This window comes from Paramormyrops kingsleyae, chromosome 20 (genome assembly GCF_048594095.1).
Source record: "Paramormyrops kingsleyae isolate MSU_618 chromosome 20, PKINGS_0.4, whole genome shotgun sequence".
In the NCBI taxonomy this organism is placed as follows: Eukaryota; Metazoa; Chordata; class Actinopteri; order Osteoglossiformes; family Mormyridae; genus Paramormyrops; species Paramormyrops kingsleyae.
The window spans coordinates 5,193,217-5,219,849 of record NC_132816.1 but is presented as its reverse complement, the minus strand read 5'-3'; the positions used below and the strand labels follow the sequence as shown (position 1 = coordinate 5,219,849).

The window sequence follows — 26,633 nt, the reverse complement described above, 5'->3', positions numbered from 1 at the left end:
CAATACTTGTACGCTACTTTTAAATCGGTGGGTATAAACGGCACTGATAAATATTTTAGTTACCGAGTTTTAAACTTTAAATTTTATGATGCACCATTGTCAACCTGCACAATGACTGATGTAGAGACAAGTTGACACGAACGTCTCAGGAGTTCTGTCCGCCCTCCGACCAATCAGCGCATGGTGTGGGCGGGGCCTCCGGCAGCGCCGTCTGCCCAGCAGAAAACGCCGCTCAGTTGGACTGTAGGTCTGCTCAGAGGTTTCTTGGTTTAGTAGGAGCTGTGCACCATTGATCAGGGTCTCCAAACGGTGACAGGGACTCCTCTCATCGACAGGGATGATATCGGAGGGAGCTCTTATTTCCGGATGATATGGGATTTATCGTTGCTGGAGCAGTAGGTAAGGATAAGTGCCCGTCGGTTTATGAGTGTTGTCTTTTCTCTTTGCTGCACAATGGGACTGATACTGTTGGCTGGACATTTAGCTGGAACACAAGCGATTAATGATTTGAAAACGAGCCGCACGGAGATGACACTACTGGGGTAATGCATTGCCCGGTCCATTAAGTATTTTAAGTTTTGAACGAGATGCGAAGAATACGAAATATAGGCAAGGGAAGTTTCTAGTGGAAAGTAAGACCTGCACAGGCAGCAGCCAAATTCAACCTGGCCTCAACTGTACCATAACAATGAGTGGGCACTTCAGCACCATGCCCGCTGTAACGCTGGGAATTCTACATCAGCTTCTGCAAAGGTATCACCGCCAGAGACTGCAGCAATTCGCGTAATGTTGGGCAAACGCTTCCATCATTATGGCAGGGTGGGGGGACCTGCCCCCCGGGTTTGGTCTAATTATCACAAGGATGGGATCCATAAAGTTGTCCTAAGTATATAAATGAGCTGGCAATGTAATGTTTATTTTTTGTTTAATTATTACCTGCAGCTTGTAAACGGTGTAATGCGCGTTAATATTCTTTAATATTGCAAAGTTTTAAATGTAAGTTAAATGTAAAATGATTTATATGTAAGTTGTGGGTTTTCATTATTTCTTATATGGCTGAGTTAGTTTCCTTGCTGCATGAGTGTGTCTGTGCTGAAATAAAGCGGCACAGACCTGGTCCTGAGCTATATATCAATGGGAACGCTAGGGGGCTTTCTTTTATCATTATAACGACTCGCATTTCCCTTGTTAACCTCTCCCTCAGAAGTTTGCAAAATACACTGGCTGTTTTTTTTTTCATCCAGTCGGCATGCATTTGTACATCTGACGCACAATGGGCAAAAGCTGTAACGTATGACGGACCTACTTAGGAAATGTATTGTAAGGTGCATTTAGAGTGCATTGATTTTATTTGTTTATTTATTGTGGTCATAGATATGTGATTTATTTACAGCACAACAAGTTGTCTTTTAACTCAATAACTGTGTTGAAAAGCGTTTAAATGTCAGATATACGTCTCAGTCAGTGCGACATTTAGGTAGCCTAGTTGTATTTTATGTTTTTAATATGGAGGAACGTTTTCTGCACAGCTGTTATGTTCATCAGTCTCCCCAGCAGTGTGGCTTGTGGTACTATTGCCACTGATGTGGGTGTTTGAGAATATTTATTTTAGCCTGTTTCTCTTCACCTCTGTATCCCACTAACTACAGACTTTCACTTTTCAGTGAATACCGCTAGGATTTTTTTCGGTTTTTGAATTCCTATCTTTTTTCTGCTAATAAATATTAAGTAATACGCATCCTGTACCCCGCCCCCCCCACTCTCTCTCTCTCTCTGTCTCTCACACACACACGCGCGCGCGCACACACACACATACTTTACTCTCTCTCTCTCTCTCTCTCTCTCTCTCTATATATATATATATATATATATATATATAGTAGTGCAGATTGATAAAAGTAACATTAACCACAGTTTTGTTTGCCGTGTACCTACAACTGCCTGCCCATTATTATTATATACAACTGGTTCAATAGGTCTCCCTGTAGTTAAACACAATGATAACGTCTTGGCTGAGGATATGAACGTAACATTCTGTGGAAAGAAGTATACTTTATGAGGCCGTGAAAATATCATGTCGTTGTGGTTCCACAAAATCCAAAATGCTCATCTCAGAACAAGGATTTATATTGGAGTCACATTAATAACCGAATGATAACACAAAGTCGTATGTGGTGTATGACAGATCTTCTTAAGTATTTTGATGGTCCGAGCAAACCATCGTGTAGTTCCGAGAAAGCTACAAATTGTGCTGGAGAGCTTTGCATATGGTTTTGGGAGGTCTCAAACTTTTCAATGACTAAGGCAGGAGAACACCCTGAGCTATCAAAGCAGTTTGAACAGCTTTTACACCAGTATGTGCTCTACTACAGAATTCTTTTTTGTTTTTTATTTATGAACGACATGTGGCAGACTGAATTAAGAGCTGACACTCCGCCGACTGCTTGGAGTCGCGTGCTCTTGAATCCGCGAGCCTGCATGCGCGAGACTCGGGCGCACAGCGGCGGCTGCGGTTGTCCGATGTACGCGGCTCGCTTACTGCTGAGTTCGCTTTAAATTCTGCTTTTTTTTCTAACTCTTTCCCCTTTCCACCGAAATGGAGGTATCTGAGAAGCAATAACTATGTTAGCCATAGTGAGAAATGCAGTAAAGCCGATACCATTTATGGAGTTTATTTTTGAGAGCAGTGGTGGGCCTGAAGGAAATAGGTCCGACATAAGGTATTTTAAAGCCGAGAGCTGCGGCGTTAAATGGATTTCAGCGACAGCCGTAATTTCATTTGCTGACATCGGGATTTAAGGCGACCCAGACGTGCCAGCTCTCTTTGACATGTTGTTCCACACAAAAGATTAACATTTTGACCGGTCACACCGAAAGCCGGGAATATCTCGTATGCCGCTCCTCTTGTAAATGTCAGACACAGCTGGTAAATCCATTAGAATCCAAGATATCGCGTTTACAAAATACATGGTAAAGAACATCATTTAAAAGCTTGGTCTGTTTACATATGGCTTTGATGGTATGAAGTGGCTTAGCGGCGTAAATTCATCCACTGCCAGGATAAGACGATGTGTTGGGACAATTTTCTCTCAATGCTGTCCAAGGTGAAGACCCGCTGGAAGTAAGTGCCCAAATAGGTGACAGCAGGCAACCAATGAAGCCACCAGCCTCTTCAGATGGAGAAAATCAATACCCTTTGTTATTTTATCCCTGGAGGGCTGACACTTGGGGGAGTTTTGCTTTTAATCTGAATGGGGAAAGCACCTGTCAGCATAGTGACACATTATGCAGAATCCCTGTGGTGCCCCCAGATTGTCCTAGGGGCAGATAATTAAAACCCGGGGCTTTGCTTGCATTGATTTTAATCCCATTTCTAGGAGGCGTTGGTAACTGACACCGTGGAGCTCTGAAGGGCAGGGCTAAGACTGACTGCTGTATCAGTGTGAGCCATCTCTGAATGACTCCCATGAAAATTCCTCCATTTAGCTCTGGCTAAGGACAACCCCCCATCTCCCTTTCGTCCTTCCTGTTTGTCCTAGGAGATCTTGAACTGGCATGCATCTCTGTAGATATGGTAGCCATGTTGTTTGTGTCCATTCTTACAGCTGAGTTTTTCTACTTTTGCTGTTGATCTGTATAGCTTTGCATTTTTTAGTTCTATGGGTTCTATGGGATTTCTAAAGAAACAGAACTGGAATTGTCTCCGAAGACTGTAACCCTCCAGCGTTTAAAAGACAGTTTGTTTCCTTTGTTTACACAGATTGCACCATTTCAGTCCTAGCAGTCCTCTTGTGTTGGATTACTATCTTAAACATTTATGTCTGAATTTAAAACACTAAGAAGTTTGGGGACCTCTTGAGCACTCTGTGAAGCTGGGTGTGAAGAATTGGATTAGCTCCTTTTGTTTTCTGAGGATAATAGTCTCACTGAAACAAGTACACCATCCAAATGTCCCTTTCAGTTTTGATCACAGGTTCCTTATTGTAGTCAGATTTGCAGGCAGTCAGAAGATAGTCTTCATTTGCAGACATATATATATATACACACACACTTGACAACATCAAAAATCTTAAGTCAGTCAAAGATTCAAATTGCCTGTCATATGGAGTTTATGCAGTTCCTGCTTCCAGGGCTAATATTTTCAGGGAGGCATATTTGCACTCAGTCAATATAGCCATTTTGATTAATTCATTTGATACAAGTGTCATAGAACCACTATTGAGTCACAAGCAATTTTTGTCTGTCATAAAATGTAATTAGCTTTGAACATGAGTTTACTGGGATACGTGGTATAACAAGTTTTAGACTTGTCCTAGAATTATTTTTAAGTGAAGGTCAATTTGAGACATTAGGCTTGTAATTCCAAAAATCAGCATGTGTGCCATGCCTTCTTGTGAAGGGGGGAAATAGCTTTCTTTCTGGACTTTTTGATAGTGGGAAGAAAATTATAATTTCAGAAAAAAGGAGCATGTAACAAAGGATGCAAAATGATTTTTGGCATTAGTGCTATAAAGAATGAAATATGAAACATGGCTAAATAGGTAGCCATCCTTGGTATCTGTTTGGTCATAGTAAGGTGTTCTTGAAATCCAGGAAAGTCTGATAAGTCCAGGGGGAATATCTTGTGTGTTAGTCTGAAACTATTTTGATGTCTGCACTTCCTGTTTTCAGGGACCTATCTACGTTTGTCTACTCATTAGTTTATATAATCTGCCAGTTCATCTTTGGAGTCTTTGGCCATATGTAACTGGTGTAAACGTCATGGCTTTTCAGAAAACATGTGGCATGTATTGTACTTTTTGTCCTTTTGAGCTTAATACATTCTAAATAAACAAGGGCTGGCTATTAAGATGCATTTTATTAAGTTATAAATTATTGAGGATAATATTTTTGAAAGTGAACCTGTGTAATATCCACCTGTCTTCAAGTACAACTGACTATCTTTCAATCGGTATCATATTTGCAAGTCTTTTGAGTTATATTTGGAATCTTTCAGTTATCTAATGCTGCTAGTTCATCATTGACATAGTTTGAGTTTAATGGAAGACAAGGATTTTTAAGCTTGGGATTATTGGGTTGTGGCAAGTGTTGGCTGTCTCACTTCATCTTTACCCCAACATCCTATTCTAAAGTTGGATTTGTTCTTGGGTGACTGTCTTGTACAGCTACGTCTCATTGTTGCAGTTATACCTACTGCCACCCTTGACTTTTTCTTTGCTTTTCACTGAACCTTAACTCTAACTTCTTTCAGAAAGTTGTATTTTACTAGACATGTTATGTAAAATATATTGTTTGCTGGGACTAATTGGTCTATCTTAAATGAACTTGGCCCTTTAGGTGTTATTCACTGGCCATTAGTCTGCATCATTGGATCTATATTGTGTGGGTGGTAACACAGATGGTTAGCAATGATTTGATATAGGGGGTTGAAAACTACAGGGCTTTTGCTTCTCAGAATGCACTTTAGACATGAATCAGACATCCCAGTCTGGAATCAGTCTGAAATTACATATGCAAACATTATGACCTATAATGTTTCACTTCCTAATACTAAATGGGTAATAAATCTGGGTAAAGAGCTGGTGGTCTGGCAAAAAAGAGTGACTCTTAATGGCCAAGACAGATGCATTCCTGACCAGACTCGGTTGATTGGTTTAACAGTATGGTTTAAACAACTCTGTGATGACCAGCCAACGGCTTAGAAAAAGCAGAACGGGAAAGGGATAGCCTAAAGTTGGTGTGGCTAGCAGCGGCATTCTCTCGCTTTTTCTGTGGTGTCTGTTGCCCAGTATCTCTTGACCCTGCATCATTTGCCTTCAGGATACAGGGTATATCCATCTGGAGCTACCAGGGGAGAGGTTTTCTTGGCCTTCAGCCACCTCCAGCACTGCCTTGATGCTTCCTTGGTCTTGCTTTGGATAAGCAGTTATGGAAGAGGGAATTTTCAGATGAAGTTTCATATTTAAAATATTATCTATGTGATTGTGTCGTTACAGTTGCTGTTTTCCATTAGAAGCCCTTAACACTTGGGATAGATGCATAAGAACATTAAATAATCTGATTTATATTATATCATTTGTTAGGGATGCTTATATTGACCGTTTAACCGTTAACTGAAAGAATGAATTTTGACCGATTATTACTATCAGTTAAACGGTTTAAAATGTTTATATATATATATATTTTTAAATTATTATTATTATTATTATTATTAGTAGTAGTAGTAGTAGTAGTATAAAGTTAGTTTTGCGGCGTAAATATGCTACACATACGCTATTTGTTAACTCATGGGGCATTATCACGTGCAACCACACGTGCCTTCAGACGTATTTTGGCGGCCAAGCAAAATGAAGCGAGTGAAAAGAAGTACTTATACTTTTTATTTATATTAATTTGTTTTTCTCTGTTGTCGAAAACGCTGCAGGTGCGTGAAAATTTGACGATGTGTGAATCCAGATTCTGTTCTTGATATGTTCTGTGTGCTGTTGTTCGCACATGTTAAAATAAAACTGAAAAAAAAATGTTCGCATATTTAATCAGACACTCCTCAGTTCTATTTTCATTCAATTCTAATTTAATATTCTAATCTGATCAGTTAACGATTAATGTTCGGATAACGAACGGCGGTTGTCGGTTGGGAAAATTAATCGAAATGAGCATCCCTATCATTTGTATAATGTTTATTTTTTATGATGTTGAGAGACTGTCTGATTAGAGCATCCTGTTCTTTAATTCTGCATGGGGACATTAATGTAACCCAAAGCCTTGGTCGACCACTGGGCTTGCTTTCACTGTATTGTGGGTCCTCTGAAGTGCTGTGCCCAGAGGCAGAGAAGTCAATGGTGGTCCTACCACAAGTCGCCTACAGGCTCTGTTAGTAAGCCATCTGCCATGGTACCTGACACCCTGGTCCGGGCTCTATCCCAAAACGGCTTCTGCCGAGTCCTGCTTGTCTGCATTCTGGGTAGCTGCAAGCAGTTCCCCACAGAGCCTGAAATGCTGTCTGCTTTCTGAGTTGAGATCTTATTCTGTTTCATGTCTCTCCTCCATGGGAGGCCTGTGCAAAGCTTAAATCTTAGGCAGCATTGTTTGTTTGCTTTAATTATTGAGCAGTTTCCTTGTAGAAACTTAAGCCGTTATTCACTAGCAGCCATAATAGTTTCACTGCTCTCTTACCTTTGAAAGCAGTGGGGAAATTGCCATCCATCAGTGTGCCCCCGTCAGGGTTGAATTTAGTACGGTTACATTACAGGAGCGGCTTGCATAACCTCCTTTTTTTTGTTAACACCATTTAGAAACTCGAATGCCAAATTAGGCTCGATTGTCTCAGACCCAAGTAAGGCTGGTGCGGTTCAGTTAATTTGTCTTTCTGTCTGGCCAAGGTGAGGTGTGGCAGAAGTCTGCACTGTTAGTTTCCGAGATGAATCTACGGATGGGGGGCGGGGTGGGGGGGTGCAGCTTCAGTTTATGAGTTTGTGTTTCTGATTTATTCACAGCGGTGTCCTGCAAACATTTAACGTAGGATCTGATTGCTCTCTGTAGGGGGGAAGCACGAGTCCACGTTGGTTTGCAGGCAAAAAAATTTATTGCTTTTCTTATTTGAGTGCCATAAGGTTTTGAGAGAATGCAGAATATTTTGGATGCTGCTCATAGACTTCAGTTAGCATTCCTGTTCTGATCAATTATTTGCATTAACAATGTCATTCAGCATTCTTTATTGCACCATTCCTAATTTGTATGTGGTGCCTGATTGAAGTAGAAGGTTTAAAACAGCCATCGTAATTGAATAGGTGATGCACATCAGTTACTCAGTTAACCTGTTACATGCAGGTACATGCATGTGATGTTTAATTTTTCACATGGCTTGACTGATTGATTATCGCTGATTTCTTTCTTTTTCATGATAATCTGGCGAGTTTGTCTGTCTAATTTCTATGCGGTAGTTCTGACTGAATATTTTCCAGACTGTCAGCATCAACTTCATGTAGATTTATAGCCAGCCAAATAAAGAGCTGAGGCTAAAACCAAGAGTTCACATTCATAGTTCTCTTACATGCACAGTCACTGCAACATGGCACACCTAATAAGAAGCACCTGTCAGCCAGTGCTCCCAGTACATGCTCCCCAGACTGGAAGGACTGCACAAAATGAGCCATTATTCTGAAATGTTAAAACATACATGCCCAGAATTGCGCAGAAATGACATCAAGTGACATTCTGAATTTCTGCCTCTTATTCATCTCCAATCCAGATGGTTTCAGAGTACAGTAAAAATAACTATCCAGTGTCCCAGTACTTATGGAGGACAGGGAACAAATCCCCTGCTGCCACTAGAGGATTTTTAGCTATATTTCATACTGTGTGTAAATGTGATACTATTATTGGATCTACAAATGAAATGTGCAGGGTCCCAGCTTTTAATTTAAAAAATTATTTGGATGTATATTAAATAAGTCTTTGATATGTTTTTTTAATTATTAGTGATTGGAGAAATGGGGCATTGAATTCCATATGGAGTGAGATTATTGTGCATCTTCAGTCAGGTATATCCCATTGCTCATAAGATACTCTGTTGGTTTCTATTGGACTGAGCAATGCAGTGACTGACAGTCCACAGTAGTCCCACCCACCAATGGTTCTGAAACTTCCTGTCTATCACTATTTCCTTGTTACAGCTCTGTACAAAAAAGCCCGTTGTCTTTCATGCATGGGTAAAACAATGGGTGAAGGAATTTGCCCTTAATCTGATAATTTCAGGGTTAAAAAAGTTTGAAATTCCTTCCTGGTATATCAGAGTTTATATTACCAAAGGGAATTGGAGGCATTCTGTCAAAATGACTTCATCTTTTTTTTTTCTTTGAACTCATTCTTCAGTCTGTCTTTGTAATTACATGTGTAAAAACCGCTTACACAAACCCCAAAAACAAGCAGTCACTGACAAAGTAACGCTGGAGTGAATATTATTTGCAGGATGGATGTGGAGATGAGGAGGGGAAAAGCCCTTGCAGTAAGAGCCATCCCGTCTAACGAGTCTTACGAATGCCGAGCGGATCGGTTTACCGCCAAGCTTGCAGCGGAGCAGCGACTTGTTTTCTGTTTTGTTTTGAGTGTTGTCATGGAAGCTACCTGGTGTCACTGGAGTGCTCTGCCGTTCCCTTTCACTCTCCTCTTTCGATTGTGCCATATTGGAGCTGGCAGTCACCTGCTTGGTCGGGCCGCTGCACTCCTATCAACGGCTGACATGGGAGGTCCGGCTGGGCTGCCTATGGATTCTGGCCGTTAGTTTTCATGTGCAGCATGACTCCCAATGAGTGATGCATTTTATTTGGTCTGAGTGTTTTCTGACCGGCACATTATCTGTGGCTGTTCAGTACTGCGTGCTGGGAGATGTCACGCCCCTTTAATCGCGAGCTTTACATCTTTACAGTTAAGCTTATTACTGCAGGTGTAGTGGGGACGCTTCATTACTGTCTGCTGCATGCTTCCACCAAGAAAGGCAACCCTTTCAGAAGAAAGTCTTATGCTTGACTACAACACCGGGATTAGGGAGGACATAAAACATGGTGAATAGAGGAATCATACCAGCATTGGGGGCACTTTGCCCCTCCAGGGAGTTTTGGGTTTCTGGTGAGGGTCATGTTTGTCCATTCTGAAAGCTAATACAGGGAAGTGGTACAAATGGGGTGACATGTTTTAATAGCTTTTTAAGTATAAGTGATATGTTTATATAATGCAGTTTATGCTGAATCGATCAGAATTGTAGGTTTATAAAATGGACATTTAAGAATACTTGATTTTGAATAGGTTTTTCTCCATTTAAAATCCATCCATCCATCTTCTGTAACTGTTTATCTTATTCTTGGTTGTGGATCCAGAGCCTATCCTGGAGGGTATGGGTGCAAGGCAGGGAATAACCCAGGATGGGGCTCCAACCCATCGCAGGGCGCATTCACACACCATTCACTCACACATGCACACCTACAGGCAATTTGTTAACTCCAATAAATCTTAGCATGTTTTTAGACTGTGGGGGGCGGTATGGGGTTAACGAGAGTACCTGGAGGAAACTCCACGCCAACATAGGGAGAGCATGCAAACTCCACACATTGACCCAGGTCCCAGAGGTGCGTGGCAACAGTGCTATAGCCACTGTGTCGGACCCTCTTTAAACTTTCACTGTGAATTTACACATTATTAAATGGCTGTAATGTTATACCCCTGTTCATAAGTGGAGAGAAATATAGTTTTTTAAAAAATCCATCCATCCATCCATCTTGTATACCTGCTTGTCCTGTGCATAGTCTTTGGAGTCCTGTGTCCTCTGTGTCTTTTAATTATGAGCATGGGCTTCCTTTCAGCACAAGGACACAGGGAATTTGACAGTACACCTTTTTGTAAACATTACTAAAGTCCATATATATATACTGTATATATGTGTGTGTGTGTGTGTGTGTTTAAAAAAAGATAATATGCAATAAGACAGAGGTTTGGCATTTCATAAAAAAATTCAGCTGTGTACATCTGCAAAGGGGAATGAATGATGAAGGCCAGGAAGACTGAACAGAAAAGAACAGAATAGAATCGCTTAGCCGAACCCATTCGTATTTCTGTTTTGGGCTGGAGCTTCACTGGAACTGCCCTTGAGTAGGGTGCAACTCATCTCATTCTTGTACTGGACTCTGCTATCGATGCAGCTTCTGCAGCCAGTTCTTAGCGATCCATCAGAGGTCTCGTTCTGCATGGTGTTCCCCTCTAAATCTGGTGGATTTCACATTACCAGAGGTTGGGCTCACATTTCGGAATTGGACTGAAACCTAGAGACTGTGTCTCTAAGTTCGCCATCGAATGGGGCCATGTAGCTGTGCTTCACTAGTATTTGTTGCCACTTGAGGATAGTTGTTCCATCTCTGTCGAGCTGTATCTGGGAACGGAGCACTGAAACACGAGTGCCATTCTGAGGGGTCTGGAGGTCCCCTTGGTACTTGGTGATGAAAGGCTTTTTTTCTCTTTCCATTTTTTTCTATAATGCTAAAGAGCTCTTAATTTGTGATGGGGTGGAATGGAATTAATAAAATGACGTTCCTCTAAGCGCTGTGATTGCACTCTGATTGCTGATCAATGGATTCATTCACGATCATTGTACTAGGCCTATTTTATCTTTTATTACTTTGTCTTCCAGGGACAATGGTTATGATACAGTTTGTATCATCTCACTAATGTTTATCATTCATTGGGAAATGGATTAATGTGCACGAACAATGTTCTTTTTACAGCTGGTATTTTGATGCATGTCTCTGCATTGCCTAGTTCAGGGTTATTCAAATCACAGTCCTCAAGGTCCAAGCACTGCTGATATTCCAGCCTCCTTTACCTGTGAGCCAGGTGTGAAGCCTCTGTGGCCAATCAGAAAAGTACCTAAACTACCTGGGAGAACTGAAAACAAGGCCTGGCTTTGGCATTGAGGTCCAGGTTCGAAGAGCCCTGGCCTAGTTCCTGGTGGTCCACTGTAATTTTTTGTGATTGCTTGTAGTTTCTTTAATTTTAATCATTATTCTGTCTGGTATTTGCTCCAGTATTGCAGTATCAGTTTCTAAAGTTGAAATGTTAATTTGAATCCCCTTTCATTTGTGCAAATGATTAGCCTCTCCTACTTAACCCTCACTTTTTGTAGCATGTGTCCTTAGTCAGCAAGGTTAGGTGCCCCTGGCCATACTTGTCCCATTAATGGAGGTTTTAGGGGTGGCAGATGGCACCACGTTGATGTTGGGTCATGCGACTCTCTGCTCCTGCCCCTCACTGACTCGCACCTGCCGTGACTGAGGCCTGTGGTGCTGGAGCCCACCACCCAAACATCTGCTGGGTGTCTGGAAACAAGTGTTAGATTTTACAGAAGGGCCCATGACGTCACTTCTGATGAAGACTCTGCCTTTCTTAATTTCTCCCTTTTTTAACCACAAAAAGACTTGAATTTAATCGGCGAAACTTAAACAGCAGCCAGATGGCAATATGGTAGTAAACGTTTTTTGTGTTTTCCCAGCCCTCCCACACCATCAGTGTAACAGGGTCTGAGCAGAATGACAGACATCGCGAGATACAGCTGGAGAAACACGCTAAGTGGCGCATCCGTGTTGTTCTCGCAGGCGCCTGGCAACCCGCTTTCAGTGCCAGGCGCCCTAACAGCTGGGGAGGGGCGGGAATTTTCCTCATTAACACCTTCATGGCTCCACTCTAGCCCACATCTGCCCGGCTCACAGGCTGTATCGTTTTTGGATTTTATGTCCTTTTTGGTCACAGTAGCATTGATGGTCATTTTGTTTTTTTCGGGGTGGGGAGAGAATGAAGACTGACATCTTTGAGTTGTGTATCTCTGCCTGAAATCTGAAGCTAATATCCACCTATGCAGACATGACATGTAGCCATTTGTGGGGAGAGATGGCTGTGAAGTCTCACGGGTCTGTTCATAGCATACAAAATGCCCCAGTACTTATAATGTATAAACCTTTTTTTAATACTGCCTTGAGTTCTACACTATCTCACATTTTCACCCTGTATAGAATCCCTAATTATTCTGGAAAATAGGCCACTGCCCCTTTAAAAGAGACAAACCCGGTGACAAAAGTAGATCTGTCCATTTCCCACTTGTGGGGAGAAGCAGCCTTTCCAGCGTGGAGGGCCTGTCCATTCCCCCCCCCCCCCCCCGGGAAACTTTTATTCCCATTCTGCCTTGTGAAAAGAAGGAGAGGCCTCTCGCCATTGCTAAGTGGGGCAGGTTCGAGGGGGCAGGGCTTGTCTGTCTGTCGGGCGGCACCTCTGATCTGGCCCTATGTTTCACGAATGTGTGTTTGCTGACTCTCATACTGGTTTTATGAAGCCCTTTGCAGCATGTCTGTAATCATGCTCTTACCATAATCCCATTATCATTATCTTGTTATTAAGCTTAGCCTGGTTACTTCTAATAGGTCTGTTGTTTCTTCTTTCTAGGGAAGTTTACATTACCTGCGCCTGGTTTTGCATTTGATGGCTTTCCGGCATATCCTGCTTGTGGAATGCTGGATGTCTGACCCTTTGTTTTGAACATAACTAAGAGAATATCAGCAGCTCACATATTAACCAGTGAAAGTGGTTTCTGATAACTCAGGGTTACCACAGCAGATAGTGGCCAACAAAGACTGTAGTGTGTCCGCACATAAAGCAAGGACCTTGTAGGTGCAAGCCTCCTATTGGAGATAAGAGCTGACCCTCCCCACCACCATCGCCCAACATTCCTGCTTTCCATTGTAGCAAAAAGCGGCTTTTGCATGGGGTGAAAGGCGAGTGTAAGACCAACAGGATTCTTCCATGTGACATTCTTGTGACACTTTTCTTCATCACTTTTCTGTCCAGTGATGGGTGTTTGGCTATGATGAGCCATGTTAAAAGCATGGTATTTCATATTTACGGAAGAGTTTCTTAAAGTAAGCAACAGTTGCATTGCTTATGCCCTGACATGAATGTGACGCCTTCCTTGTTTTTTAAACCTTATTCTTTAAGATTATTTGAATTTGTAATTTTATTCAAAGGCATGAGTTTATTCTAACCGTACCTTGTACAGTATACCCATTCGTTTTCTGATTTATTCTGCGGTCCCTTGCCAGTCACTCGCTATATTAGCGGTTCCTGAAATGTACAGGAAGCTTGGAGCAGTGTGAAGCGTGGACCACACAGGCTTACCAGAGAGAGCCAATTGAAGGTTTCACAGCGAAAGAGAGGAAGGAGGGACAGAGGCTTGAGGCCAGCAGGATACTAAAAGAGAGGCTTGTAAAGCACAGAGGGGAAGGCCTCTAGGATCCACGTACCAGTTGATGAATAATTTTATAAGGACTTCCTGATTTCACCATACAGCTTGAGGGGAAATACGGATGTTTACAGGATGCGTAATTCAGGATCTATGAAAACATTTTCCACCATATTTTGCAGGTGTTCTTTCAGATGGTAAAGTTTCTTGGCTTAGTAGTAGTAAATTATATAAATGATGTGCATGATACATGTAAATGATATGCATTTTTTTCTGTTTTACTGTTATTTTTACACAATTATTAGCCCACAGAACTTCGAGATTGGCCGTAAAATATTATGTTTTTCTATAATGCCACTCGTTAAGGTCATGTTGAATTGTTTACAGCCTGGCTGAGCTCGATACACAGTTTTCCGCTATTGAGATCGTGGTCAGTAGGCGGTGACCTGCTCTGTTCTTGGATAATTGGAATTATTATCATGAATCAGGCTCAGAGGCCGCAGCAATGTCATTGTATTTTCAAGAGGCTTAATTAGGACCTAAATTATAGGAAGGCTTGTAGTCAGAGAGCCTAAAATGACCGAATTATATGGCTGAGTTTGTCATTATGGTGTTTTTTGCACGCAGGAGCAAATCCAGTGGGACACAGTCATATTTTAAGGCTTAGAAACATGTTGGAGTTCTGGGCGAAGAGGAAATGAACAGCCACTGTGAGCAAAGTTGGCCAATAAGGCAGACAAGGCTCATTACCTAGCCTGCACCCTTTCCAATCCCCCCCCCAGCCCGCGCGCCAGGGTTGCGCAAGAATGGGAGCTCCGTCACCTTTCTGCTGGTGGGTTTAATGGGGAGCAGGACAACCAAAGGGGCTGCCAGGGTTGAGGTTTGGAATGGTGTGTGGAAACGGATCTCCACTAGCAGTAGCTTTTAGCAGTGCTACCACTGTGCCATACTGGTTGCTGTTTTCCCCATGATCTTTCAAAACCCCATACTGTAGCTTGTTTATGCCTATCAATGTTTAATACCAGCATGTTAACACATCCACTCTAAGGGAGGATTAACTATTTTCTCTTTCCACTCTTGTTTGTGTTCCTCTGTCCAGCACGATCAATGAGATAGACACTCTAGATGCATCCAGTGCTGCAGGGATGATTGCTCTTCAGAGACCAGCAATAAATTTAGTGATTGACGGCAGTCTATTACAATTGCCTTTGGTGCCTGTCTCCTGGAATCCTCCATTGGAGGGCGATGTTTCTGCCACCCCGGTTACCTGTATTTGGGTGCTTACTGGAGCCACATAAGGGCAACTGAAGGCTATGACCCTTCACATATATGACCCTGTGACCTGGGAAACACAAATATAGCTAATTAACTAGTAAGCTTCTCTTATAGCCTGGATTAGACTAAATTACCATTTGCTAAAATAAACAAGTGTGGCTAAACAAATGGCAGCATCATCAAGCATGTTCTCCCGGCTGCAGAAGAAGAAAGGGTGCTGTTTTTATTTTATTGGACGAGCCAGGAGTGCCCCAGACCCACCGGAGTGTATGAATTGCTGAGTATGTTAGCCTTGCTACAAGCAATGTAATGGAATGGAAAGATGCCAGTTACACAAAAGACCAAACGTCCATTCAGATGCTGGCTGAGAGGTTCTCTGGGCTGGCTGTGTGTGCCTAATAGAGGATCAACAACCCATGACACTGTTACTTGCTGTTTTTGAGTATTTTAAATTGCCTTCCTGTTGTATGGTTTATGAAGGTTTTAGATAATTATTGAGAGGCAGTTATCTGATTCTAATACCTCTAATATGTCCGCGATTCTAAACATCCTCCTTAACCGCACTCTTCTCCTTCCTCAGAACTTTTACCTAAATATCGTGAGTGTGATTGCCTGGTCTGGGGTCAGTCACCATCTGCTTAGAACTGCGATACAATCAGTTCTCCACATTACATCTTTTGTAAGCAGCCTTGCAAGCGATGCAGAAGTAGGTTACTGGATGGAGATGACGTGGATGCAGACTCTGGGTTAAATTTGCCATTCTGACCTGCAGTTATTAGTGATGGACTTGCGTTGGTCAGAACATTAATTACTGTAGCAGCCATGTTTACTGTACACAGCACTCTGTGTTTACCGCAGCATTTGTACAAGCAGTGTGGATATTTTTGCACAGAACTTGCAGTAGAACTGGGTTAGTGACCTAAAGGTTGAAAGATCAAGTCCCAGAGGAGCACCAACCAATGTCCCCTACAGCAGATTATCTGGCTTACATAAACTGGGTAACAGGTGAAAGTAGTGTTCATAATCAAGCATTCAGCTGTTTATTCAGGGCACCCGTAGCTTCATGCACTGAAGAAGAAACCCCTTGCTGTATCAGAAGAGTGGTGGTGTCAATGTTTGGTGTAGTTTCATCTAATGGGAGGAAGCTCGCACATAAATAGGACAACAAAGTACCTGTAACACCTATTAGGTCCCCATTCCCTACCCGGGGGTATGAAAGTACCGATTACTTAGAAACACCCAATGAGTTGTTCTTGTCTAGGCTCCAGGGAAGCCCCTCTCAGCTGTAATCACAATGCCATATGTAGCAATCATGATGCAATGTTGGTTGGGTTAGCCCATATTGTCCACCAGTAGGATCCAGGTTGATGCAGTGACTATTTCACCCTAGTTTAATCAAACCACAGAGGTGTAGAGATAAGTCTGATGGAACTGAGACAATGAGATGAACTTATGTCTGCAAAGTTTCTGGCATTAGGAAGTGAAGTATGATCCTATAATACAAATAGGAAAAACTGAAAGAAACTGGTATTAGTAAATGAGTTGTTTGGTTTGTTTTGAAGTCCAGTAAAACTTTTTTTGAGAAATTGATGGAATTTCTCAAATGAGATAAGCCGGCTGGCGTCTAGTGTTTGTTGGTCTGTTACACAACTTTTGATGGCGTCCAGGCAGAGCAGCATTTGGCAGTCTTTTCAGTTGGCTCGCAGATCTGTTCTGAGAGGTGGTGACAGTTGACATTTAGAAAAAATAAGTAAAAAAAAAACAAAAAAAAAACAAAAGGAGAGCTCTGGAAAACGATTTCCTGTCAACCAGAAAAGGACAGGCTGTCCTTGAGGTGTCTGTGTTTTTCTTTTGTTTTCCCAGTGGATTATTAAAAGACCTTTTTATTGAAAATTTGAAACAAAGGTTTCTTTTTAATACAGTATGACAGCCATCAAGCATAATGGAAGGTAGTGGATGTTCAATGAATGATTATAAGGAGGCCTATCCCCATTATTGCCCTGGGACTGGCCCGGTGTATCATGGGTAGAGGACAAATCCTCTAGGATGACTGCAGGAGCTAGGGGTGTGTTTGAGGGGATATTTCTGGGCCGTTTTGGGTTAATGGGTCACTTAGTTGCCTCCACTAGGCTCTGTCCTCCACACTGTAAAAGGAAAATATCAGGCATTAAACTAAAATAGCCAGAAAGGTTCAGACAGTTGACCTCTATGCAGTCCATTCTGCTTCGCCCCAAGAAGGGATTCTCCTGTTGTACCCTTACTCTTAAGGGCTTTAGTAGGATGCCCTGCTATATAAATAATTGTGCAAGTTATGTAGATGACTTTGGTAATGACATTTACTGAGCCACTGAATTGAATAAAATGAATCTGGTGTTAACCTGCTGTTCTTAAGGTGGGTTGTTTTTCTAGACTTCACTTCCTGTTTGGCAGTATTTCAAACACGGATGTGTGTCTGATATACAAACCGACGGGCTGGGGATGATGTAATGACTGATATTTGCATGTTTGAACACTACTCTCTCAAGGTGATGGTGAATGCAGATGAGGGGTTGTTTCTTTTCCTTTAGTCTATGAAGTTATGTGTATTTAATGGTTGTTTGGGGCCCTTCAGCTGCTTTAGATGTTTTTCAGGATGTTGTCTACCACCATTGCCTCATGCTACATGGGTTAGAGGTCCAAAGACATGCAATTAGGGGGGCTGGCGTCTCTAAACTGTCCATAGTGTGTATTTCCTGTGATGGGCTGCTTTCCTGTGGTGTCTCGGGGGAATCCAGACTCCCACATCACCTCAGTGTAAGATGGATGTCTTTCAGGTACTGCCCTTCTGTTTACCTGCTAAATTGTAAATAATTTGAAAAAAGAACAATTAAAAGAGAACAATATTATTTTGATACTGATGACAAATTTATGAACGTGACAAACAAGTTTGTTCAAATCCATCTCCCTATCCTTTTGCCCTGGTTTAGCTCTGAGGAAAAGTAGAGTGCAGCTGCATGTTTGACCAAAGAGGTGCTGACATGCCATAACCCTTTTGTGTAATGGTTGACTGTTACTGAAGGAAACAGTATGGACTGTAACCTGCAAAGGCCGATCCCTGCTGGCTTTACTCACTGGGGAGTTGCCCTTAAATCAGTCTGGCATGTGTCGGGAACTTCTGAACAAACCTCGCTGCTGAATGTGGGCAATAAAAAATGGGACACCATTTCACAGAAGCTTAATAGGTTCTCAGGCTGAACATATCGCTCACAAACAGAGTGGCAGGGTACAAGAGGGCAAGGAAAAGCATTCACTAACCTGGGACGTCTTTAAAACTAATTATACGCGTCTCTGCTTCCGGGGTGTGACAGATCTGGATGACGTGGCAACCGTAACCTGTTCTTCTTTTTATTCCATGTGAAGCTCCAAGGACAAACGTGTGTGCGGGCGAGCTGGTAAGCAGGCAGCATTGTTTATCGGAGCACAGGGGGCAGCGCCTCCGCACTGTAATTGATGAGGCCGACATGAAGCCGGTAATTAAGTCTCGGGCCTCATGCCTCTCTTCGGAAGAAGGCTTCAGCAGCTGTTCTGTCTTACCGCGCAGAAACGGTAATTAGATCTGGATGCGGCTTAAATGGCTGAAATTAGTACTGCAAGCAATTACAGCAGTTTCATACATGCAGGCATACATGTGTTCATGTTTACTATCCCCCCCCCCCCCCCACCCGTTAACGTGGTGGTGCTGAAACATTAACCTCGCGTGTCGGTGAACGCCCCTGTTGACCTTCCACGCCAGGGCCGTTCTGCCATCCCCGGAGATCTCGCGGAGCGCTGCAGGGATGGGGAATCTTGGAACAGACGTGCTTTCTTAGCCTCCCTTCTGTTTGGTCAAGTGGGTTCGGCAGCTGTTGGAGACTGTTGATTTTACAGAGGAAGTGAGCTGCAGTGGGCCCTGGTTGTGATGTTCGTTTGCATGAGAAAGTGCCCCTTGTCTTTGCCTAAAGGGGACGCATACTGACTGCAAGGTGGGCTCTGCTCCCTGCGCTTTATCCCGGACAGGGGAACGCCCCGGTGTCCAGTATATGGGGCGTATCCAGAAGCCTGTCTCACCCCCCCCCCCCCCCCGACCTCAAAACAGGTCTCACCGAGGGGACCTTTGGTCAGTGTGACCAGCTGACTGGGGGGGGTTCATTGTGCTTCAGTTCTTCCCTACCCATCTTTCTCTCTGTCCTTTTTTTATTCTCTTTCTCTTCCTGTCTCTTTGTTCACAGTGTTCTCTCTATAGCTCTCATTTTTTATTTTTTATCCATTTCTCTCTGCCTTTCTGTCACTCTTTCTCTTCCTCTGTGTTTCTTTCCCTCCCACTGTCTTTTTGTCCTTCTCCCTCTCTATTTCTCTCTCTCCATCAGTATTTCTCTCTTTCTCCCTTTCGCTTACCCTTTCCCTTTCTCCTTCTCTTTATTTCTCTGACACTCCTTCTGTATTTCTCTCCCCCTCTCTTCCTCTCTTTATTTATCTCTCTTGAAGCCCTGCCCACCCCCTCCAAAGCATGGGCCCCCCACTCTCTATGGAGACCCCTCGGGCTCGTTGACAGCGACAAGTGGTTCAGGCCGTCACGGTCCAGTGTCCTCCTGTCTGTTTTTGGTACATCTGCCGTCTGGCCCCGAACGGGCCGGCTCCTGTTCCCATGTGTGCACCCTGGGGACAAGATGTTGCCGGGCCACTTGCAGAGAGGCTGTCAGGTCTCACTTTGAGATGCCGAGGCCAGGCTTCACGTGGCCCGACAGGATATCCAGCAGTCAGTAAAGTCCTCATAGCACCAATGGATTTATGATGATATGAGCCAGTTGTTACTGTTACGAGTGGCTTGAGGTTTATTTGGTGTGGAAGATGGGATTACACCTTATTTTAAGAGGCTGTAAGAAACACCTGTGAGCATAGATCTGATACAAATCAAATTTTTCATTTTTGCAAATTCAGTCAAGAATGGTGAAAACTACCTGTTTAAAGCAAAACAAAATAGGGAAGCAAATGGGTTAGAGTTCATTGGCATTACTGCCGCCACTATTATCACTGTAATTATATTAATCACACTGATGCTGCTTTCTGAGACGGAGGGGTCAGAAAATGATTCCACATAGTAATTAAATGGCCCCAGTTTCTGCCTCCCCCCATGCTTCCTTACCGCCTGACCCTTATCATAACCTGAAGTCGGCACTGTTTAATTACAGTCCTGGGGGGCCTACGTAGTTCTCTTTACACGGTTAAGAGCTCAGAAATGGAGATAAATAGGTTCAATCAAGCCAGTTTTTGTTCAATCAGGTGGTTCAGTGTCCAGCAGGAAGAAAAATCTCTCTGGTGTGGTCCTGTGGGAGGGTAACTGAGTGGTTGTACCCTGTGGTTTGGGGATTGACTTTCAGCAGAATGTGCTGCTGGCAACTCACTCCAAGTCACCTTCCAGATGATGCTGCACCTTTTATTAAACGCGCGTAGTTCACCTCTAAGTCACCGAATTGCACGCCCGCTGTAAAAAAGCCATTAACTGTAGGCTTCTCTGAATGACATTGTTGCTTCTGTGACACGTTACATTTGAAGATATGTAATGACAGCACACATAGGGAAGCCCACACTCTATTTCCCTCCCTTTGTTCTCATCTGACATCCCCCTCACCGTTTCAGCCGCGAGCCATTTTCTCCCGAGGACCCTCCTGCCGTCGCAACAGGTTTCACACAAAATGGACACTAACAAGCCTCCGTCCGGCTGGTGAGCCGAGGGCTGCGTTAGAGGGTCTCTGAAGTGAGAGGAGGGGGGGGAAGGAGCCACTCTCTTTGTGTGCTCTTGTCGGCTTTGTGGATGGGTTGTTTCACAATTCACCTGTTGCCCTTTGTGCCCATGAATTAGGCCAGTAAATCTGCATCTTTAAGTTTTTTTTATTTGTTTTATTCTTTTCCGGTCTGAACTTTAAGAACAATTATTGTCGATATTATTCGTTTATTATTCGTTTTTAACCAATCGGCAGCGAGCCGCCGCCATCTGAGGCTGCGAGATGGAGAGTCCAGGTTGCCTAGCGACAGGGCAAAGCCGCATGGCGCAAAGCCCTGACTGGTTGAGCCTGTCCCGGGCAGCCTGAGAGAGAGCCGGCCGCTACCTGTCCCCGCTGACTGCCGAATGATGGGAAGCAGCGGCTAATTAAAGCTCCGCCTGCCAGCTGCCTTTTCCTCATCCCCCTGTCAGGCGGGTGCTGCCGTCTTCCTCTAGTGCTAATGTATTGCTGCTACCCCGGGATGCTCACCTGTTATCAGGGAGTGATTCGCTCTGCGGGCCTGGAGAAGGACAGCAAGGGTGTCCCGCACCCCCCATTGTGCATGGGGGGGGGGGGGGTCCGTAGGCAGGGCTGGAGCGGATTGAGCACTGATTCTGCAGGCCCCTATTCTGGCACTGCCGTGCACTGCAGCCCAGCGGACATACTGACTGTAGGACTCAGTTTCTCAGGTTTCTCTGGTGTATATTTCCCATAGAATTTGGTGAATCCAGTGAGTAACAGATGGCCTTTCCTGGGCCCCGGACTCTTATCACCCCCTTGGCTCACAGCAAAGGGTCAATTAACTTCACTTCACCCCGTATTTAAGAGCTGTTTTTTTTTCTTCTTTTTTTTAACGCCTCCAAAATGACAGGCACTAATTTTGAAAGCCACCCCCGCCCCAGATACTCATGCCTTCCGCTGTCAGCCCCCGCTGAGCTCACTCAGCCTGGAATTTCACCGAAGGGCCATCTTTTCTCTGTGGGGGTGGGTCCACATCTCTGCAGGACCAGATCCTGTTTAACCCTCTTAATCAAGGTGGGGATTGCTTTCTGATGAGACCCAGTGCCTCCCTTGTGCCTTGCGCACGCCTGTCCGTTTCCACGTGGTGGCCTCCTGTCCTTCTGTTTGCTGGCTTGCTTGGTAATGAGAAGTGTGCTAGGCCTTTTCCTTGTGATCTCTGGCCTGGGACTGTGCCTAAAAAAACAGGCAGGGTTATCAAATATAAAAAGTCAGTGAAATTTCACTAAGCCTTCCTTTGTGGCACCCACTGACCTGCACTGGCTCTCTCATGGAGCCCTTCGACCATAAACTGCCTGGTTACACCCCCGATGCAAGTTACACGCAGCTTTGGGAAAGCTGGCGATGGGCTGCGTGGAGCACGTGCCTTGACCCGCACAGCAGCCCCCGCACAGCACTTACGCGGGGGCCGGGGACTCCCTCTGAGTCAGAGTCTGTCGCTGACCTTCTTAACGCTCGGTACCCCTCGCCATTGCTGCCGGCCATCTCCCACGGGGAAGGAAAATGCAGAAGGCGCCGCCTACACGTTGCCGGCGAGGATGTGTCTGTCGCCGGAGTGGCAGCGAATCGCAGAGACCGCGACAGCTGCCTGCTGTCAGCCGCGTGTCGGAGCTCGGCGTGTTTGCAGGAGAATTACCGGCGTGACATAGCGCTCCCGGGGATTACACAGTGTGGAGAAAAAAGAATGCCAAGAATGTAGCAGCACATTAATATTACTACTACTACTGCTGTTATTGTTTATTACTACTATTATTATTGTCATTATTATTACTACTACTCTTACTATAATTATTGGTTATTTCACACTATTAATAGCACCTCTCTATGGCGTCACTAGTGCAGCAAAACAAACAGATGAGACCACATATACAAGGTGTATACAAAGAATCATAATTCCTAAGAATGAACTGTGGGAGACTTTGTTTGAAAAGGAGAGGCTTCCATTCTCTTGTTAGTGTTGTCCTCCAATAACTTTATTAATGACAGTGGGTAATACTGTAATATCAAAGCACCTGATCAGGGGTAAGAATACCAGGTATTATTCTTGGTGCTCCCAAAAGATGTCAGTTTGGCTGAGAATGCTTCTGTCAAGACTTACTAGACTAGCATTGGTCTGCTGCTGTATTTCAAATGCTTCGTCCCCTGGCGTAAAAGGCAAGAAACGAATATACCAGTTATAGGAGATTCAAATATCAATGTTTTCATTAACTGACAGCAAAGAAAGGTGAAGTCAGTAAGCCCAGACATATGAGTCAACTCCATCTATCCATCCATCCATCCATCCATCTATCAACCTACCCATTGATCCATCCATCCATCTTCGGTGCACTTTTCCTGCTAAGGGTGGCCCCATACTGAGCAGGTCAGACTGTATCCTGAGGTGGAGTTCTCCTCTTTTAGCTGCATCCTCCACTTCACCAGATGTTTGTTAAGTAATTTAGATTAAACAGCTGTAGGAAAATAAAGTAGAGCAACATCACAGTTGTGTTGCTGTACAGAAATGGTGTCATGTGAAAGAAAAGGTTCTTGGTGAACCTTGGTGAACCGGTCTCTAAAACAAAGGTTGAACTTAAGAATTTTTGGGTAGTTCAGTAAAGAATATAGTCTGACATGCAGTTTTTTTAGTAGCCAGTGGGCTAGTGTTCTATTTTCTGTACTTGTACTCAGTGACTCGCCTGAGGCGAATGGGAGAGCTTCATTTCCAGCCCTGGTTGTACTGCTTGTGGCTTTCTGTTCACCTCAGCTGTCTGGTGGCCTTTTCCACCATCTCCTGGAGGAGGCAGTCACTACTGCTGATTTTTGGTCCTCTCTGCTCCACCCCAGGTCATGCTGGCCACCTTGCTCTCCCTAGCGCCACCTACTGGATGTAAGCCAGTGAAGGTTACGAAATGTGTCTTTAGCAATTTGCCGGATGGAGAGCCTTCTCCCTTCCCGCAAGCCGCTGGGTGGCAGTCCAGGCAGCCTTGTGGATGGCCGAGTGCCCCTCCCTTTGTCTGTGTCCCACTTCTGAGAAGGAGAGCACTTAATGGGAGGAAGCCTCAAACAGGTCTGGTAATGAGCGTCCAGTGCACTCTGGACCTGGCAGACACGTGCTGTCTCCTTTCAGGTGGTTACACAGGTGTTTTACAAAGCTTGACACCATTTATAGGGCTGCCTAGCGGTGCAGTAGTGCAGCACCTGCAGGTGCTCAGGTCATCGCCGGCTGAACCCGCCACCAGTGCGCATTTACAGTGGCTGATGGGCCAGCAGGGAACCAAGCAGTTGTGAGAAGTGGCTCTGGCGGAGACACGGTTTGTGGAGCGGCCGGGTACATGTGCAGCCCCCTTTAAAGACGGGCTGCTGGGCCAAGTGTGGGGTGCTGAGGCCCTGCCACACAGCCGGCTGGCCCCTTTTCTGGGGCATAAATCACCTTTGGGCACTGCTTGGGTGTTTCCTGGGGGGCTGAGGGGGTCCCATCAGGCCTGAACGGAATGTTCTAGAGCTGTATTCCTGGGGCTGTGTGCTGTCTGTTGCTGGTCACCAGATCATTATTATTATTATTATTAGTCTAATAATGTGCTTTATTCATTTATGTAATTGCCTTCTATCACCTGAGAGGAATCATGAGTCACGTGTCTGCGGGGCCACTCTTCCTTGTTCTTTTTGCTCTGCTGTCTGGCATTTTCTCTCCTCTCCTATTCCTATTTATCGCTCCACTTGTTCCCCTGAAAGGTTGTCAGCGGATGACGGATAAATGAATGCGGCGCTATGGTAATGCAACGGCAGGTGGGGGTTGGGAGGTGGGGGTCAAAGGGATCTCCAAAGGCATACCCACCCACCCCCTGGGGTGCCGCGACTGGCCGGGCTGCCGGGGGCCAGATGGCCAGTGCGAGTGGGGGGGGGAACGGGTTCACACCCGAGGTGTCTCCGGCGCCGGCCTCCTGCCCGGTGGGGGGCAGTCAACCGGGACAGTGACGCCTTTGGGGGATACCTGCTGGGGTGGGGGCTGTGCTAACATGCATGTTCTCATATTGAAGAAACACTTTCAAAACGCTGTTTCACTTCTTAAGTCGTCTTTTTTCTCTCTTTCACGGAATGCGATTACAAAATTATTTAATGAACCTGTAACACCAGTGACAACATCTAAAGTATTTATTTATTATATATTTCCTCATTAGTCCTCAGTGAAGATGCCCCCGCATTCTGCTCCATGACAGAACCGTCATAGCACTGTTGCTCACATAGTATCTTCTACTTTTGTCCTTTACATTTTACTCTGTGTCTCAAGCTCTTGGTCCCTCACATCTTCTGGACTTGCTGTCTTGTAGTTTGCTCGGTTAGCAGCGTGCCCCCCTCCCCCAGATCTCAGATGGGGACATCGAGAGCAGTGGCCCAAACTGCAGTCTGTGTGCTGAATGTGATCTCCTCTCGGTGCTCTGCAAACAAGCACCTTTAATCCCTAATATCAAGGCAAACAGTATGTCGCACACAGTTTTGGTTTTAAGGGCTACCATTAGACCTCCTGCAAACAGCAGTCTCTCTTTCTTTATCTTTTATTGGCTTTTTTCTTCCAGAATGCTCTCCGTTTCAGTGTCAGTGTTTTTAAAGGTAATATTCACCATTGGCTGCTCCAGGCAGGTGTACCTGAGGCTGCCTCTCCGAAGACCGTGAGCACGACAGCCAGCGGTGGCACCTGCCTGGCGAAGCCATCGGACCGTTGTTCTTTGTCTCCCACCGATGGGGGCCCTCGTTTGCTTAACAAAGGAGGAGGCTGCATGAAAAGGCGTGTAAACAGGCCGCTGAATACGGCGCCTTTCTCCGAGCACCGCGTTGCCCTGCGCCTGCTCTGCAAAAAGAGGTGCATTTCTCCTTCTTTTCAGCATGTTTGAGGCAAAGGAGCTGGTGCGGGCGGGGGGGGGGGTAGGGAGAGAAAGAGCAGAGGCTTTCTTTTATTCTCGCTCGGTTGTTCCTTGCTGAAGAGGAGCCCCGGTGCTTAGGAGGGGTGAAGGACAATGGCAGAGTTGGCAGCAGTCGGGCAGGGGGCCAGCTGGCACACTGGGGGTTGAACTCCACCCCCCATGCACTCCCCGGACAAGTGCGGCTAACCTATTGCCACTCCTGCCCCGTGGCCCTGGCTCGTCAGGCCGGCACAGACCCGCATGCTAAAACACCAGGCTTCACAGGAAGTACGTGCAGGCAGACACAGGTAAAGGGAAGAGGCACTGGCGGTGAAATGGAAGTCTGCACAGCCCTCGGTGCTCAAGCACTGACCTTCACATTTATGTTTTATTTCATTTCCCTTGTTTGACACCCATACAGAGAGTAACAGGTACAGAAGCCGGAATGGGAAAGGCAGAGCCTTGGGCAGTGGGTGCCCGTGATAGTGCACTGCTAGGGGTATCCATAATGTATGTGTGACATGGGCACTCAGTGATGATGCTGTGACGCTTCCAGCAGTCAGGTTCTGGCAGACGCTTGTAATCTGAGTCAGTCCTGTGGAAAAAGCGGCCCTTTAGGTCTTCTCGCCCTTGTTTACATGTTGGCTTGCCGTACTCCACTCAAACGGAATGGTTTGGTTCTTTGTCAAGGAGTGTGTAGTGCACATAATTCTGGTTAGAAACCTGGAGAAATGGCTGGAGAGTCCCTTCTGTGGAATAACACACGCTTAATTATGGAGACCACCTACAATCCTGTTTTACAAAATGGTGGGGGGTTCCCCAGATGGATGTGTCACTCTAAAATTAAACTGGAGTAAATCTTTAGGTTTTACATTAAAATAGAAATGGAAGATAATGGCTCTTGTAAAA

General features: G+C 44.7%; 1 protein-coding gene across 5 annotated transcripts in view; it reads left to right on the top strand.

The window, feature by feature from the left end:
• Positions 1–249: 249 nt before the first annotated feature.
• Positions 250–26,633, top strand: part of LOC111856375 (signal-induced proliferation-associated 1-like protein 2) — a 97,848-nt gene continuing 71,464 nt past the window's right edge. For 4 of the 5 annotated variants that reach the window (XM_023836298.2, XM_023836299.2, XM_023836297.2 and 1 more), the window contains exon 1: positions 250–399. The gene's annotated coding sequence lies outside the window, so the exon portion shown is untranslated. Of the gene's footprint in view, positions 400–2,606; positions 2,721–26,633 lie in introns of those variants that run through there. The other variant, XM_023836296.2, reaches the window with a different exon arrangement.